Source organism: Octopus bimaculoides, chromosome 2 (genome assembly GCF_046866305.1).
Source record: "Octopus bimaculoides isolate indiv1 chromosome 2, ASM4686630v1, whole genome shotgun sequence".
Taxonomy (NCBI): Eukaryota; Metazoa; Mollusca; class Cephalopoda; order Octopoda; family Octopodidae; genus Octopus; species Octopus bimaculoides.
The window spans coordinates 186,560,565-186,577,885 of NC_142929.1; positions in this window are offsets into that span (position 1 = coordinate 186,560,565).

The following is a 17,321-nucleotide window of genomic DNA, read 5'->3' on the forward strand; positions in this document are numbered from 1 at the left end:
CACAGTCCACTTATAGCTGATAATATTGGAAGGTACATGTCACCACTACATGCCAGCTCACCAGGTAGCAAAATATACACTATGTGGAATACAGATCGCTGTTATATGGCCAGCCTACCTAGCTGATACCACGTGGTTACCATTGTACGGGCAGTCCACATAACTGATACTATATGGGGATACGTATCACCGTATGAGTAATCCTAACTGCAACTAACTTGAGATATAGGCCACCTCTACATGGAAACTTTTTTAATCAATTACCCCAAAATATATTTATTTATACCAACATTACGCCCTTGATTTGAAAGGAAGAAAATCATTGATTCTTTGAATTCAAAAGGTTTATTGAATCTGTTTATATGAAGAATACAACAATATAACAAATGCGATAAATTAAATTAATATCCCCATTATGAAACAAAAGGATTTTTCTTGAAACTATTTCACTTCAGTTTTGGAGAAATGATGTTTCATTTTTGTTACAGTTATATCAAAATTGGAGCATTTTGATGCTAGAGCAATTTCGATACTGTTTTCGGAGTCCAATCGATTACTATGCTTTGTTTTTATGTTCATTAGAGCGGAAAATCCTTGTTCGCAATGGTTGGTTGTTGCAAAAGGCATCAACTTTTTGACTGCTTCCTCATGCCAAAAGAAGAAATTTCTGTCGTAACAAGGAACATAATCTTACTTTTGTCTAATGAATCCTCATTACCCCCAAGAATTTCATTTTTCCCCACTTAGGGTAAGTTACCCCTGTTTGTCGACACCTGATCTAAACGATAGTATCTTAAAGTACAGGCAACCACTAAATGGCAGATCTACAGAGTTGATGCAATTTAAAGACACGGATTACCACTATGTAATTAATCAACCTAAGAATATCTTGAAATACAGGTCTCCGATATATGACTAGGCCATATAACTGATACATTCTAGCGTAGTCAATGGCAAATTACGGTTCGCGAGACTTTCTGAATGACACGCCAGCGAAAATTTATCTTGAATTTGTTCTTAGTAGTGCACCCGCCTTATGATGAGACGTTTCACATGCGACCCGCTTCTCTAAAAAGGCTGCTCATACCTGATCTAGAAGTATAGGTTACCACAGCATTGCCAGACCATCTAATTGATCCTATATCGAAGTACAGGTCACTGCTACATGGTCAGTCCACTTCGATATAACGTAAGTAATATATGAGGGTAGACTGTATAACTGTAAGCAAAGAACCTAGTTACCAAGTGGAAAGTACACTTCGATGTTGTATTTAACCGACTTAAATTTAGATGCCGTAATAAATACAAACACTTGATATGAGAATGTACAGCGCTTCACTCTAAACAATGACGAATAATTATAATTGATAAATGGTCTGTTAGCTTGTAGTGTTGAACTTAAATCCTTTCATGAAGAACAAGCGCTCATGAAATTTGTTTTCCACTGTAACGCATTATCTTGAAGACATAGCGTTGTTCAAACTATTAAAAGTATTTCTGGGCGTTGTCTTGTCCCAGATAATAATGTCTGATTTGTGAATCTTTTCAATGTCTGCATGAAATTTTAACTGCTATGCCAACACATTAAATCATATTAGTTATAGTCATAATTTTAATGAATAGAAAGACTTCATGCTTTATAGAATTTGTGTGTACACCCTCCCTAGCCATCCACACCCACAATCCTTATTTATATATGTCTACACACACACACACACACACACACACACACACACAAATATAAGTTTACACACAGTAATGTTATGTAAGCATTTATTATTTCTACAAAGCATTAAGTGTTGCTATTCTTCAGAATTATAACTATAACTAATAAGATTTAACGTGTTGGCATAACAGTTGAAATTTCACCCAATTAATGAAAAAATCAAACACTCAGACATTGTTATCGGGGACTTCAAAACGTCCTGAGATACCTAAGTTAATTTGAACAACACTACGTCTTCAAGATAACGCGATTCAATGGAAAATACATTTTATTTTAGTCCCCCATTGCCTTATTAAAGTCCATAAAACTATTATATGTGTGTGTGTCTATGTGTTTATACATGTACACACCACACACACACACACACACACACACACAAACACACACACATGCGGGTATAAATATGTATGCATATATATATATATATATATATACACACATATGTATGCATTCACATACCCACATATATATGTGCGTGTATGTATGCATATATGTATGTATAAGTGCTGGTGAGGTTATAGAGAGATAATATAATATTGGAGGACAAATAAATGAATATACCATACGCACACGCGCGCATGCTCTCACACGCATGACCGCGCGCAAATACGCGTGTATTATAGACGGAACTACGACGGGGTGACTCGATCTGCAGGAAAAAGCAGCTAAGTATCACTCAAATCACAATCTACCATAGTAAGATAGATAGATCACATATGTAGCCAGGGATGTTATAGTCCACTACAGTGGACTAAATCTTGAACGTGTTGATGTTAACTCTGTTGAATCATGGTCGATCTTGGGTCAAACAACAACAAGATATAAATTGTAGCTTTGTTGAAGCACGGCTGATCTGGGGGTTGAGCAACAACAAGGGGACAAAATTGCAGCTATACTGAATCGTGTCTAACCTACAGCAAACAATAACGACCACAGCATATGGATAAATATGGGTAACAGCTCTGTTGAACCATGGCTGACCTGGGGTTAAACAACAACAACAACCACAATAACAATACGCGTTTTCACTGAATTAGACAATGAATCATCATACGTTTGTTTCGTTTTGTTATATTTTTAATTGACTTAGTAGAGCTTCAATGAAAATATTTTTAATTGGCTTAGTAGAGCTTCAATGAAAATATTTTTAATTGGTTTAGTAGAGCTTCAATGAAAATATTTCCAACGATGTTTGAATGACAAAAGTGAATTGACTCGATCAAAAATGTTAAGTGCTAGTAATACCTTCCATCTCGTCTCTTTTGATCAAGCTTTATTAGTTCTCTCAACACACAATTAATTACTCCTTATTACCACCAAGAGGTTGGAAGGTCTACTGTCGATTTTCTTTTGTCTGGCTCGACATACCACTTCACTTGGCTGGTGCGGTATTTGAAAGGGATGAAAAGGATGCTTGATTTGAATTTTGTTTTTAAATCCCCACCGTTTCACTTGATTCTGTATACGTGTAAATGTGTGTGTGTGTGTGTGTGTGTGCATATATATTAGTGTGTCTGTCTGTGTGGAAGAGTGTTTCTCTGCCTGTAAGTGTCTATGTATCTCTATATGTGTATGTTTGAAATTCTAATATATTCACATGATCCACTTCGAAGTGGATTGCTTACGGATTTCCATCTAAATTAGCTTCATTTATTCGTTTGTTGTTTTTTTTTTTGTTGTTTTTCTATCTGAATTTATAAATGTGCGTGTGTATGTGTGTTAACGTGATCGTGTATGCGAGTGCGGGCGGCGAGTGTGAGTGTGTGTGTGTGCGTGCGTATGGGTGTATGTGAGTGTGGGCGTGTGTGTGTGTATGTGTGTGTATGTATGTGTGCGTGCATGTGAGCGTATGTGGCTGTGGATGCGCGCGCAGGTGTTTTCTTTTTCTTGGTGGCTCAGTCATCTCCGAACCCTTCACTCTTTCTTACCTGCCACACCGATGTTCTGTTCTCCGCTATTGCAAGGCTCATTACTTACGATTTTTGCAGACTGGTGATTTCATACTCGGTCCATGTTCAACATAAACCGAGGTATACTTTTATGTCTGTAACGACAGTATTCCAGCGGGTTGAAACAGTTATAGGGAGAGATAAATGAGCAGGGTGCGTATTGCTGGTTTGCTGGGTGATGCAGAGTAATGATGGCGGGTGTCGAGGCGGATATTGTGTCTTGGCCGCTTTATCAGGTGGTCTTATAATACATCAATAATGGTATATGTCATGTGAAGAATCTTTCTCATTCATACACGAATGCATGCAAACGCGTATAGGAGTAAACCTCATCCAGCCTACATTCTTTTGCTTTATCTTTTTTTCTTGTTTCAGTCATTAGACTGCGGCTATGCTGGAGTACCACCTTGAGGAATTTTAGTCGAACGAATCGACCCTAGGACTTACTATTCTTTTGTAAAGCCTGGTACTTATTCTATCAGTCTCTTTTGCCGAACCGCTAAGTTGCTGTTACGTAAACACACTAACACCGGTTGTCGATCGGTGGTGGAGAACAAACACAGATGTAAAACACACACACACATACAACGGGCTTCTTTCAGTTTCCATCAACCAAATTCACTCATAAGGCTTTGATAATAAGATCGATAATAGGTTATGCAAAGCAACAGCTCCCTTTGGTAAATTGTAGTACTGCGTCTGGTACTAGGGAGATCCTATTCTCTAAACAAAATTTCTAACTGGCTGTACAGATCTGAGATCTGATCTCCTTGTAGGGCCATTTTGGAACAATTAGGTACCTTCTAGAAACGTTGCTTTGTAACGTCATTGGGTATACGCCCTTAATGTAAATTTGTTTTTCAAGAAATGGGACAGTTCAGATATTGAAGATTTTCCTGTTTAGTCTTAACTTAAACATACCGGTTATGTAACTTAAATGAGTAAAGAACGCCTACCCAAGGTTCTCTTATACAGATAACTATTTGGTGATGCACGAATTATTGGAAGATTTCTGTTGAGGTGCAAGAATAAACTGAGGTCGAAATTAGCTCTTCGAATTATCGCTTCCTTCGAAAGAAAGAATGGCGCAGGAGAGAAAATTATAGGGAAAATTGCATCACAATATATTAAAAGGTTGAGTCCTCAGTATTAGATCGGCTGATACAGAACAAGAAAAAAAGAAATGGAAATACTAATCCACTTAGTTACAAGTTTGCTCAGTTTGAATTGCGATTTGTGAGGACTGGAGCTTTATATGTGAACTAAAATCCTGGTTTTATTTTCACTTTAGACGTAAGTACTAGGTACTTGTGTCTACAGTGGAATCCACAATCGTCGAAATCGGCAAGAAGTTCCCCCCTCTCTCTCTCTCTCACACACACACACACACACACACACACACACACACACAGATACTCCCATTCCCACACCACACATTTGTATATGAATATCTTGTGTTCTCTCGTATCGTTTGCTTTCACAACTAGGTTTGCGACTAAGAATGATTTTTATTACTATGATTAATTAACCTAATTCATCACCATGCTGTATACAGTAGTGGAAGACTTTCTCAAAGACACAAATATATTCTCAAATTTACTCTTCACATGAAATATCAAACCAGACTTTGTTTAGTTCTGAAGCAAATTGACTCAAATTTAGAGATTTTTCTCAAATATATATTATTGTTGTTTAAGCCCAAGTAAATCCTGCTCCAGCAGACTTTGATCAAATGTAATTTAATGTTTTGTATCCCATTTTTTTTATTGCAGCATAATAGATCAAAGACCACACTATCAAATGGTCCTTTATCTTTTAAGACTGGCAGGGCGGAATTTGAGAGAGATTTGGTAGTTATTTCTTGTAAGTCGCATAATTACTTACATATTCTCTCATTCGTTTGTAATTTTTATTGTTTTAGATATGCAACACGTTTCTGAATTATACGGTTGCACTTGTTTTCCTGTTGCATCGAGGATTGCTTTTGTATCCGGGACATGGAAAGAGTCAGTTTTTATAAGCTTTGAAGACAGTTGAATTCAATTTAGTGGATGTTCAGCCTGAACTACAGTACATTGGTGTCTGCAAGCATAAATGTTCCGCAGGATTGAAACAGTTATAAAAAGTAATAAATGAAGAAAGTATTTTTTGTGTACTGCATAGATGACACAGAGTAAGGATGGCGAGTGGAGAAGCGGGAATACCAAGTAGGGTTGGTGATACAGAGCATGGGGACAAAGAGAGAGGTGGTGGGTACACTGAATGAACTTAGCTGGACATAGTACACGGCTTACTGGTTCTGATGTTTTGAAATACTGTTGAGATAGTGTTAGAAGTAACAGAAGATTGTGTTGTTGCGACTGTAGTACGTTGGCGAATTAATCATTAAACAAATGACGGATCTTGGACGCCCAACCTTTATCTCAACAGCTAAAATAAGGGAATGCATCTGTAAAATTTATCTATTAAGATACGATGAATCTTATTTGTTTTTCTTTTCTCACATATTAGTTTGCTTCATCTTTCATGATAAGTGGAAAGTTTTCATAATCCTGCCTTTTTCGAAGACTTTAACAAGAGTTGATACAATAGTTATGACCAGTGGTCATATCTGGAATGCTGTGTTGATTTGCCAAGAGGCTGCTACCTAACCCACGATCTTCGTCATCAAAATAATATCAAGGAAGTCCATTGCGAGCAAACAAACTGGAATGAAAACATAAACAGGATGGGTGGGAGTCCGGAAAGAGGAGGGTGACGGTGAGTTGTGGTGGAGTGTTGGACAATAAATGCAAATGAAGTAGAAGTAGGTAATAGCAATTATATTTTTTATTCTCGATTGAGATCATTAATAGTTTGAAGAAGTAAAAGCAGAAATAATTGGTGATTGCTTAGTGTGAGAAGAGACAGGAGTAATTAGATGACCAAGAGAGTGGAATAGTCTGTGAAATAACTGCTAGGTACACCATAACTGTGGCTACAACACAAATGGAATTGATTTTCTTTCTCCTTTTCAAACCAGCAAATAATAGCAAACTGATGACATATTAACGAGAGAGAATGACAGGATACATGCGAGGATCAAGCTCGTGACTTCGAATTGCTTGATATGAAACGATTCTGGAAAGATTAGGTTGTGGCGGTGCGAAAATTTTTCTCATTTTGTCACAAGGTTGCGACCTCAGTGGGAGAGGTGGGTCCTGAGATTGGCACTTCGCCTTTGAAGTCAGTCGGCAAATCTGAAAGGATGTGTTTAATGATTCAAGTTCATTGGAAATACGACTCACCGTTCTGACAGTTTGTTCTGTCTAATGATGAAAGGTCAACAGCAATTAAGAGCGCCGAATTGGCTTGGCCTTAAAAGGAACAATGCAAACCACCTTTCCAAAGTCGTATACAAATATGTCCTATTTCCCCACTTCACAATTAAAGGCAAATTCGCTTCTGTTGGATAGCTAATTTACAGCTAATATCTAACTCCGTCTCACACGCATTCACACATTTCCATATGTTGTTATTTCCAATTAATTCTCTCTCTCTCTCTCTCTCTCTCTCTCTCTCTCTCTCTCCCTCTCTCTCCCTCTCTCTCTCTCTTTCTCTGCATGTATACATATGTGTGTGTATGAGTGTGTGTGTGTACGTGTGTATGTATTAGTTGTGTTGGGTGAACGTTTCTGTTTATTTATTGTCTGCGTGCGTCTGCATGTATACATAGGATGTCATTTGAGTATGTGTGCGTGTGTGTAATGTTGTACGCACATTCATGTGTTTGTACATGAATGATGTTGAATGTACATACGTCAGTCGCGTGTGGTGTTCTAAATAGGTGTGCGCGCGCGAGCGCGAGTCGAAAATGTCAATCGTTCTACACTTAAACGAACTCAGATTTTACACACACATCCTGACTATTTCTTCTTCTTAGCTACCACTGTTGTGTCTTTGCTTTCTGCTGCAGCATTACTGTTCTTTCAGTGTCCTTGTGGCAAACATAACGGACTAGATACAACAGTGACAAAAAAAAAAAAAAAAGTGACAAATATAGGTGGTACAGGATCTTTTCAGTTTTCCATACCATTAGCGATTAAAAAAAAAATTCCATACAGATCTAGATTTTGATGTTAATTACGAAAATCATTTTGGAGGAATTAAAATAAAGACGTTATTTAAAAACTGAAACTTCAGGGGAATTTTAGCCAATCAAAGGCGACCATTTTTGATGTGCCGGAACTCGGGATTGACGTTCAATAGCACTTTGTTTTTGTTTTTGGAGGCACGTTTTCCGTCGCAATTTTTTTTCTGTCTTTATTTCCTATTCGTTATTTTGTGAGAAATTAATAAGAAACTTTACTCGCTCGCTCACGCTGATTCAATATGTTGTTATGAGAACATATGGCAATTAACTAAATGTTGTTGTGTTAATTTTATCTTTTGTGCTGAGATTATACCTCAAAATAATGTAGTGTATCTCCACACATGAACGGAGGAAGAGAAAAGTAGCTCAACTTGTAGTAATGGTATTAACGATAGGAGAAGGTTACAGCGTGTAGGTGTAGTGTTTTATAAATAGCAGTTCTTTACAAAATATATAATATAATTAACTATAGGCTATGGCTCAGGAGTTAGACCGTCGGGCTCACAATCATGAGGTAGTGAGTTCGATTCCTGGACCGGGCTGTGTTGTGTTCTTGACCAACACACTTTATTTTATGTTACTCCCGTTCACTCAGCTGTAGAAATGAGTTGCGACGTCACTGGTGCCAAGCTGTATCGGCCCCATTGCCTTTCCTTTGGATAACATTGGCAGCATGAAGCGGGGAGGCTGATATGCATGGGCAACTGTTGATCTTCCATAAACACAGCTATACCTTCGCCTATCGTACAAGATAAACTGTGAAGTTCTCACATATTCCAGCAGAAACAGCTAGTAGGTTCAGGGCGCTGCTACACTTAACAAACGACAGAGATTTGGTCAAATATGAGTGGGGTGGGGGACTGCTGCAATAATTTAAGCCTTGTCTTCTTTTCTCTTTGACAATTAAGCAGACTGATAATCAGACCTATTCCTTCACTTTAGGAAATGTTAGCTTAATCGCTCCATTTCTCACGAATGGAAAGTCTATCTTGGTGGTTCCAGGTTATCAAGAAGTTAACCCGTCTATGACTCTCCTAATCCCATATCTTTTGATTTTGTTAGTTGCAGGCATTTTCACCTATCGCGAGGGTCTTTGGAACGTAACACACGCGATATTCGAGGGATTAGTGTGAACACACTCAGCGGTTCAATTTCCACTTACGTATTAATTAATTAATTAATTAATTAATTAATTTATTTATTTATTCCAGAAAGCTTTTCCAACAAGTTCAGTAGCTAATAACGACACTAGTGCCTGCTTTGGCACTGTTTTTCTATATATTTATCGCTGGCAGGAAGATGAATCGCTGCTATCTCTAGGAGTCAAGCGTCCATCATTGCCAAGAACAAGTAAGGTTGAAATCACGAGACCTGGTGGTCTTGGCGCTGCAGGTGGCGAGGATTTATCTCCATGCTAGTGACGTAAACAAGTGTGCATTTTGCACCAAAAGCCAATATGAAAGTTTCTCTCATGGTAACTACCGCAGTATAGTTCTGAATATGTCTCATTTGTGGTTTGAGAGGAATTTAACAGATCTAACAACCAGATAGAGACTCGTTTCTTGGCTTGTGTACAGGCGGCTTAGCTTCTAAGGTAAGAAGCGAATATATCAGATACGAGTGAATGAACCACCCGATTATAACGTGAGTTTCCAGGGTGGAGGTGGACATCACTGATGTACGTCTAGAACGTATGTGAACCTTTGTATATTTGAATGGTGGTGGTTGTGCTGGAAGTAAGTAGGGTGTGAGGAAGGCCTTTTAATCAAATTAATCAAATTATTTTGACAAAAAGGGAAAATAACAAAGGAAGTCGTTAGACCTATTACTGGGTCACTGCGTTTCGGAGGTCGAGAATTACGAGGGAATGTGTGAAACTCGGCCGGAACAAATAATATGGTAATTTTATTTGAAAGCACCGGTCCGATTTTCTCACCGCTGTTTACTTCTTTAGTAGAAAGATACACCTTCCATCCAGTATAAATATGTACATATAGGTGTGTGTGTGTGTGTGAGTGTGTGTGTGTGTGTGTGTGTGTGTGTGTGTGTGTGTGTGTGTGTGTGTGTGTGTGTGTTGTGTGTGTATCTTTTACGTCTTTATGTTATTTGACTGCGACCATGTTCGGGCAATCGATCGCAATTTTAACGAGACCCTGAGTTGCGGGGATATAAACACACCAGTACCGGTTGTAAAGTAGTGGTGGGGAACAAACACAGACACAAGGGCTTATTAGACGTGCGCACACACACACTCACGCGCACTTATACATATTTACACCCGGCGCATCCGAGTCTACTTTTAGGCCCGAGGGGTGATGGTGGAAAGAAAGGTCATCTTAAAATTCAAGGCTGCTGCTTTGAAAAGAGGTTTGGAGTTGGGTTGGGGGTTGTGTCAGATATTCACAGGCCACTCCTTGGCTCTGGACTGATGTATTTATTCAACGCAACTACAAAGGCCACACGTATATACACACACATACACACGCGCACATATATATATTTTCATACACACACACACACATATATGCATATAATATATGCAGATATACACACACACATATATATATATATACACACATATATACTTACTTGGAAATGGATACGTGGCGTTCAATTATATATGCACACACACACACACACACACACACATACATATACGTAAGTATATTTGCATATATATATATATATATATATATATATATATATATATATATATATATATAGTATTTATATTATTATGTGATTGAACGCCACACATCCTCTTCCGAGTAAGTTTTATCTTAATAATTCTGATGCACAATCTATACGATCTTTTTACTCTTTCGTTTTTCTCTCTTTTTCTCTCTCTTATTCTTTTACCTCCTCTTCTCCCACTATTCTATCCTATTACTGTCACTCTCTCTCCTTCACTCCTCCTCCCTTGCTCACGTGACTTCCACGTGACCATCGGCCATCTTTCTTTCTTCTCCTAACTTGTGTTTCTTTCTTTCTCTCCGTTGTAGCTGGAACAGGGAAGACGTGTTCTTGTCTGTCTCCAGTCCAACCTTGATTTATGCTTTTGTCACCACAACTTCGTTTAGGCTTAGCAGCCCTTCCTGTTTGTTTTCACTGTCCTGATTGTGTTACCAATTTTGACCCTCCGTAAAATCCCAAATTTTATTTAATTTGCTTTGCGAGAGCAACTGCTTTATCGAAAGCGTATATTGTTGTTAAATGCCCGAAATACGAGAGTAGAAGAACAGCCAACCACTGATGAAGGGTCGTTCTTTATGTTGCTTGTCATGTTTTCCATTTGTGTCTTTCGTTGTTCGAAAAAATAGTACTTGTACGTCGTATTTTTTGATGTACACGTTTCGTGACGTCCACATATGCACATATATATACGTATAGATGTAAGTATGTACATATACGTCTGTATATATGCATATGTATATATATATTATATTATATTATATTATATTATATTATATTATATTATATATATGTATGTATATATATATATATATATATATATATATATATATATATATATATATATGCATATATGGGTACAGGACGTCACCAACTGTAAACAACATGAAATGCGAAAACAAGCGAGTTCAGTACGCAAACAACGAGAGAAAACAATTGTAAAGAGGACAAGTAACACAAAGAACGACCCTTCATCAGTTGTCGGCTGTCTGTCTACCCCTCATTTCGAGCGATCAGTGACAATATGAATCTTCGAAGACAATTTCTCCCATAACTTCCAAAATAAATTTTGGATTTTATGGGTCAAAGTTAGCAACAAAAACAGAACAGTGGAGACATACAACGAAAACAAATATGGAGGGTCGTTAGACCAGAACAAGGTTTCCTCGTATGTCTCCACTGTCCTGTTTTTGTTCTTAACTTTGACCCTTAAAATCCAAAATTTATTTTGGAAGTTATGGGAGAAACTGTCTTCGAAGACTCATATTGTCGTTGATTGCCCGAAATGAAGGTAGATAGACAGCCGACAACTGATGAAGAGTCGTTCTTTGTGTTACATGTCCTGTTTTCCATTTTTTTCTCTCGTTGTTTGCGTATTTAACTCGTTTGTTTTCGTATTTCATGTTGTTTATAGTTTGTGACGTCCTGTACCTATATATATATATATATTGCATATATATTATATTTATTATTATTATTGTTTTAGTCACCTGACCGCGGCCATGCTGGATCACCACCTTTAGTCGAACAAATCGACCGCAGAATTTATTCTTTGTAAGGCTAGTACTTATTCTATCGGTCTTTTCGCCGAAACGCTAAGTTACGTGGACGTAAACACAGTCACATCCGTTGTCAAGCGATGGTGGGGGGGGGGACAAAGACAGACACGCAAACACACACACTCATATATACAAAACGGGCTTCTTTCAGTTTCCGTTTACCAAATCCACTCACAAAGCTTTGGTCGGCCCGAAGCGATAGTAGACACTTGGCCAAGGTGCCACTCAACGGGACTGAACGCAGAACCATGTGGTTGGGAAGCAAGCTTACCACACACCTACGCCTATATATATATATATATATATATATATATATATATATATATATATATATATATATATACGACGGGTTTCTTTCAGTTTCCGTTTACCAAATCCAATCACAAGGCCTTGGTCGGCCCGAGGCTATAGTAGAAGTCAATTGCCCAAGGTACCACGCAGTGGGAATGAACCCGGAACCATGTGGCTGGTAAGCAAGCTAGTTACCACACTGCCATTTCTACACACACGCGCGCGCACATATATGTATGTATACATATATATATATATATATATATATATATATATATATATATATATATATATATATATACATGTATATATGTATACAAATATGTGTATGTATATATATACACATATTTATATATGTACACATATATGTGTATGTATATATATATACATATATATACACATAGACACACATATATATGTAATAGAGAGAGAGAGAGAGAGAGAGACAGACAGACAGACAGACAGATCTGTATTTGAGTGTTCTTTTTGAAAAAGTCTGGTTAACGTATAATTAATCAGAGTTAACAGTTTCGTATAGATGTGCGAACTACAGTTTTATGATTCTTTGCTAGCATGCAATTGTGAAGTTGTGGATTATCGCTTTTATTCTTCGTTCAGTCTTAAAATAGTTAACAGATGCCAGCTCTATGTAGCAATTGCTTTTCGACATTACAAACTTCCACGTAACCATTTAAATTGTGTGCCACATAGATGTACTTATATACCTCTGATGTGTGATATTTGACAAGTAGTTGATCGTCTGGTCAGTGAAAAGTGATTTGGTGATGCTTAAATAATGGATAAATGAAAATCTGTCTTTACAAAAGTCGTTTGCACAATGTATGTTTTTGAAAGACATTTTCATAAATTTTCATTGAACGGGTAACCTTGACTTTGCATAATATAAGCTTGTGTGCTAAACTCTTGTGTAAGGCTCTTTGCTTCCCGGTTCCTTACAGATTTGTTGTGCAGAGAGAGGAATATTGTTTCGGGAAGTACATGTTTAATCATTCTTGCTGCCGCCTCTCAGAGTTTTTCTAATCTTCACATTCGATTAGGCAATTGAATGATGGTTTTGCGACAAGGTGTTCCGCAAACATTTCTCTGTATGTTTGCCTCTTTTTCCTCACACACTCTCTGTCTGTTTCTCAGTCTATCATCAATATATATTTTCTTAATTATATATAAACACAGTCAAACATTAAACTGAAGTTATCGCTTAATACTTTCCAGTAGACTAACATTTTTTTCCAAGCACAAGTTTGACTCACACTTTTTAGGTTTGTATATATATATATATATATATATATATATATATATATATATATATATATGTCGTGTGCATATACGTACACACACACATACACAAACACATACACACATAAAATATGCACACGCATATGTGCATACATATGTATATATACACACACACTCACACACATTCGCGCAACAATCTAATGAAGTGAGACGTAAATCTCGGAGTCAATTTAGTGAAGTATGTCTTTCTATTAAATCTTATCGACGTAGACAGGATGAATGAAATGAAGCACCACAAGTGGGGCAAACTCTGATCAACGTTAAAAAGAGACTGTGTTTACACATAGATTTCAAGCTGATGTTTCACTTCCTGTGAAGCGAAATATTTCCTGGCTCTGATCAAACAGCATCCTTTTCCCTAAATTTATATCAATGTTACAGACATTCAAATTGTCCATCGAATGTGAATTATGTTACATTTGAATGAACTTTTATAGTTTCTGTTATATGTGCAATAGTGACAACTTTGAATAGTTACACACCATAATATAACATCGCATCTAGCAGCATTTCAATTTGGTCAATTCCGTCATTGGTTCATGTCCTACGAGAAGTTACTGTGTTCTTGCCGTTTCTGAAATAGTAACTTTTCTACCTGGAGCTGGAAAAAATAGTTAAAGAAAAGATAAAAATGGATCATGCCATTGTTTTATGATGAATTCTTCCATCAAATTAGCCATTTGAATCAGATTTATGACCCATTGTACTTCGTTCTTTTGGTCTTCAAGACGTGAGAAAAATTGGGGCATGACGCTTGCGGATGTGAAAAACAACTAAAATTTACTCAGACAAACTATTATGCTAACAGAATAATGTGTTTTGAAACGTTTTATTTGGAAGTTAGGTTATCACTAATATACATTGTGGATAGCTATTGCAAAGTTGAAGGACGGCCATAATGGGTTCGAATAAATTAGCATTATATTACTATGTTCTGATGGATCAAGTAGTATTTCTAGGACACCTTCAAGGAATAGTTCCTATCTTAAAGAAAACTGGCAGAGCTGGTCTCGTGAACATAAGTATGTTACATTTTGAAGGAATATATCAACGAAATTAAAACTGATCATAAATATGCAACTACAGAACAGAGAGGACAGGGAGACAAGTGATGTTTCTGATCTCTGACAGTAAGATTGAGTTTCCAAATGGCGTTGAGAAATGGATGCGAAATCATAAATCAAATTTGAGGTAATTGATTGGATCCTTAAATTTTTACAGACTGAACAATACGATTCACTGATGAGGAAATTATCAATATATTTGCAGAAGAAACAATCACTTACAAGAATATTGATGCCTGAGATGATTCTACAAACGACCTTTACAATTATGTAATGGATTTTCTAAAATGTTGTTGCAACTTCGGTAAGGAGCCCCACCACCAACACTGTACATTGACCTTGAAAAAAGGGATGTCTTTGTAATGCTATTATGAAATTTTAAACAAGGTTAATAGGCTTGGCAGAGGATAAAGAATTCGGATAACCTATTTACATGAATGCAAGGCTGAAGGCGACATTGTTACAGAATAGAAAACATGTCATTATGCCAAGAATTAAACTGAGACCTGACATCACTCTGCCATCCACCATTACGCGTTTACTGCTTCCAGTTCATGTAGCTTTCACAATGACAGTTATTAAATCTCGAAGTTAATAATTTAATAAAATAGGACTGATCTTCTCAACTACTTTATTTGCGCAGAGACTGTTGTATGTTGTTTCAAGAACAATATACAGTGTGAAACAGATATAGTGACAATGTCGAAAAAAATACCATTATTGAATAAACTGAAGTTTCCCAGTTTTAAAACTTCCTTCTTAACTTTTATATCACCCGGACACTAAATTCAAATAAATTTAGGACTTCTATTAAAGAAACAGAGAGTTTAATTGTAGCAACCCAAGATCAAGCGATAAAAACAAACAACTTAAGAAAAAATATATATGGAGGAAATGTGTCAAAAAAATTGTAGAGCCTGTGGAACTTGGAACGAGAGAGTGGCACACATCGTAGAAGAATGCCCCAAGTTGGCACAAGAAGAGTACAAGAAATGGAGGCATGACCCAGGTTGTAAAAGTTTTACACTGGAAACTTTGTTAGAAATGGAGATTTGAAGCTGGAAAGACATGGGGCAATCATCGAGTCGAAAGATTCCTGGAGTCGGAGAAATGTAAGATTTTATGGGACTTTCTTATTTAAACGGACAATAAGTTAGAATATAATAGACCGGACATAACAATTATAGATAAGGAAAAACGAATTTGCTTACTAATCGATCCATCAAGCCCGTTTGATTCCAGGATCGAAAGAAAGAAGACGAAAAACAAAATAATACAATCCATTAACATTTGAAATAGGAAGAATTTCGTGTGTGAGAACTGTAAAGGTTGTACCGATAATAACTGGTGCGTTGGGAACAGTAAGCAAAGATATAGACAAACGGCTGAAGGAGAGTGGAATAGAATGCCCTGTAGATCTCCTACAGAAAGTTTCTCTCTTAGGGACAGCGAGGATTATCTGGAGGGTTCTAAGCACTTGAAACATTAATTAAAACTTGTGGATACCTAAGGTTACAGGTAGTAACTCGCTACCCACATAAATCCTACCAGGAATAAGACCGAACCTGAGTCAAACCAAATAATAGTCAATGTTGAATGCCTTGATGCAGTACCAGGCACTGGCTCTCATGGCTTCTGATCTTAACTGATTGGAAGTGTTATCAAGTACGTTTTGTCTTGGTGCAAAAGATGGGCTACAGCAAATATTCTGCTCAATACCACAGATTTGCTTGTCAGTTGTTTGACCTTAACCAGTTGAGCATGTCCCTTGGTGGCTGATGATACGTGCATCTCTGATTAGGAGCAGAAGTAGTGGGGAGCCTCATAACTATGTGTTGAGAGGATTTCTTTGGGGTTTAAATAATTCACCTTTGGAAACACGGGTGTTTTGTTCAACATCTTCAAACAACCCTTATTCAAGGACCTTTTGAGCGGATGGGCTACTCGACCTGAAGATAATTCTAACTGGGCCCAAACTGCAAGGTCATGCGCTGTTTATCTTGATATGAGATCACTATGTCGTGCACATATGGTCGTGATGCATGTGCCTGGTGTACTCTTATTAGACGGGTAGTCATGATGGGTATATTGGGCTTCATATATTTGTACCCCAATGTCACTTTGATGGCATGCGCTACTCTCCGAATGTTGACTACATCTTAGCCAGGTAGGAATCTCTTTCATCACGTTTCTTCAGTTTATTTCACGTACTTCAGTAGTTACTATATGTTAAATGTAATTTTCTCACATCTCCGTCATAATACTGTTTTACCATTATCGTATCATTTCTATAAAATTATTTCATTGTAGGATTTTATTTATACCATTTTTTACTTGCTCCCAATTTCTTACGTTATTTCCAGCCCCTTATTTTATCCTCTACTATGAATAACTATTTCCTATCCCTCATCAATAACCTATACTTAACGATCTATTTTATTTATAAATCACTGCAATTTATTTTGGTTATTATTTTAACCATAAGCTCCATTATTCTATTTTCTTATGTCATTTGGTTCTCTTTTTGACTTATCGTCGTATCAATTATTTATTAATATAATTCATTTTTTTTTTTCAAGCCGCGATTTCACT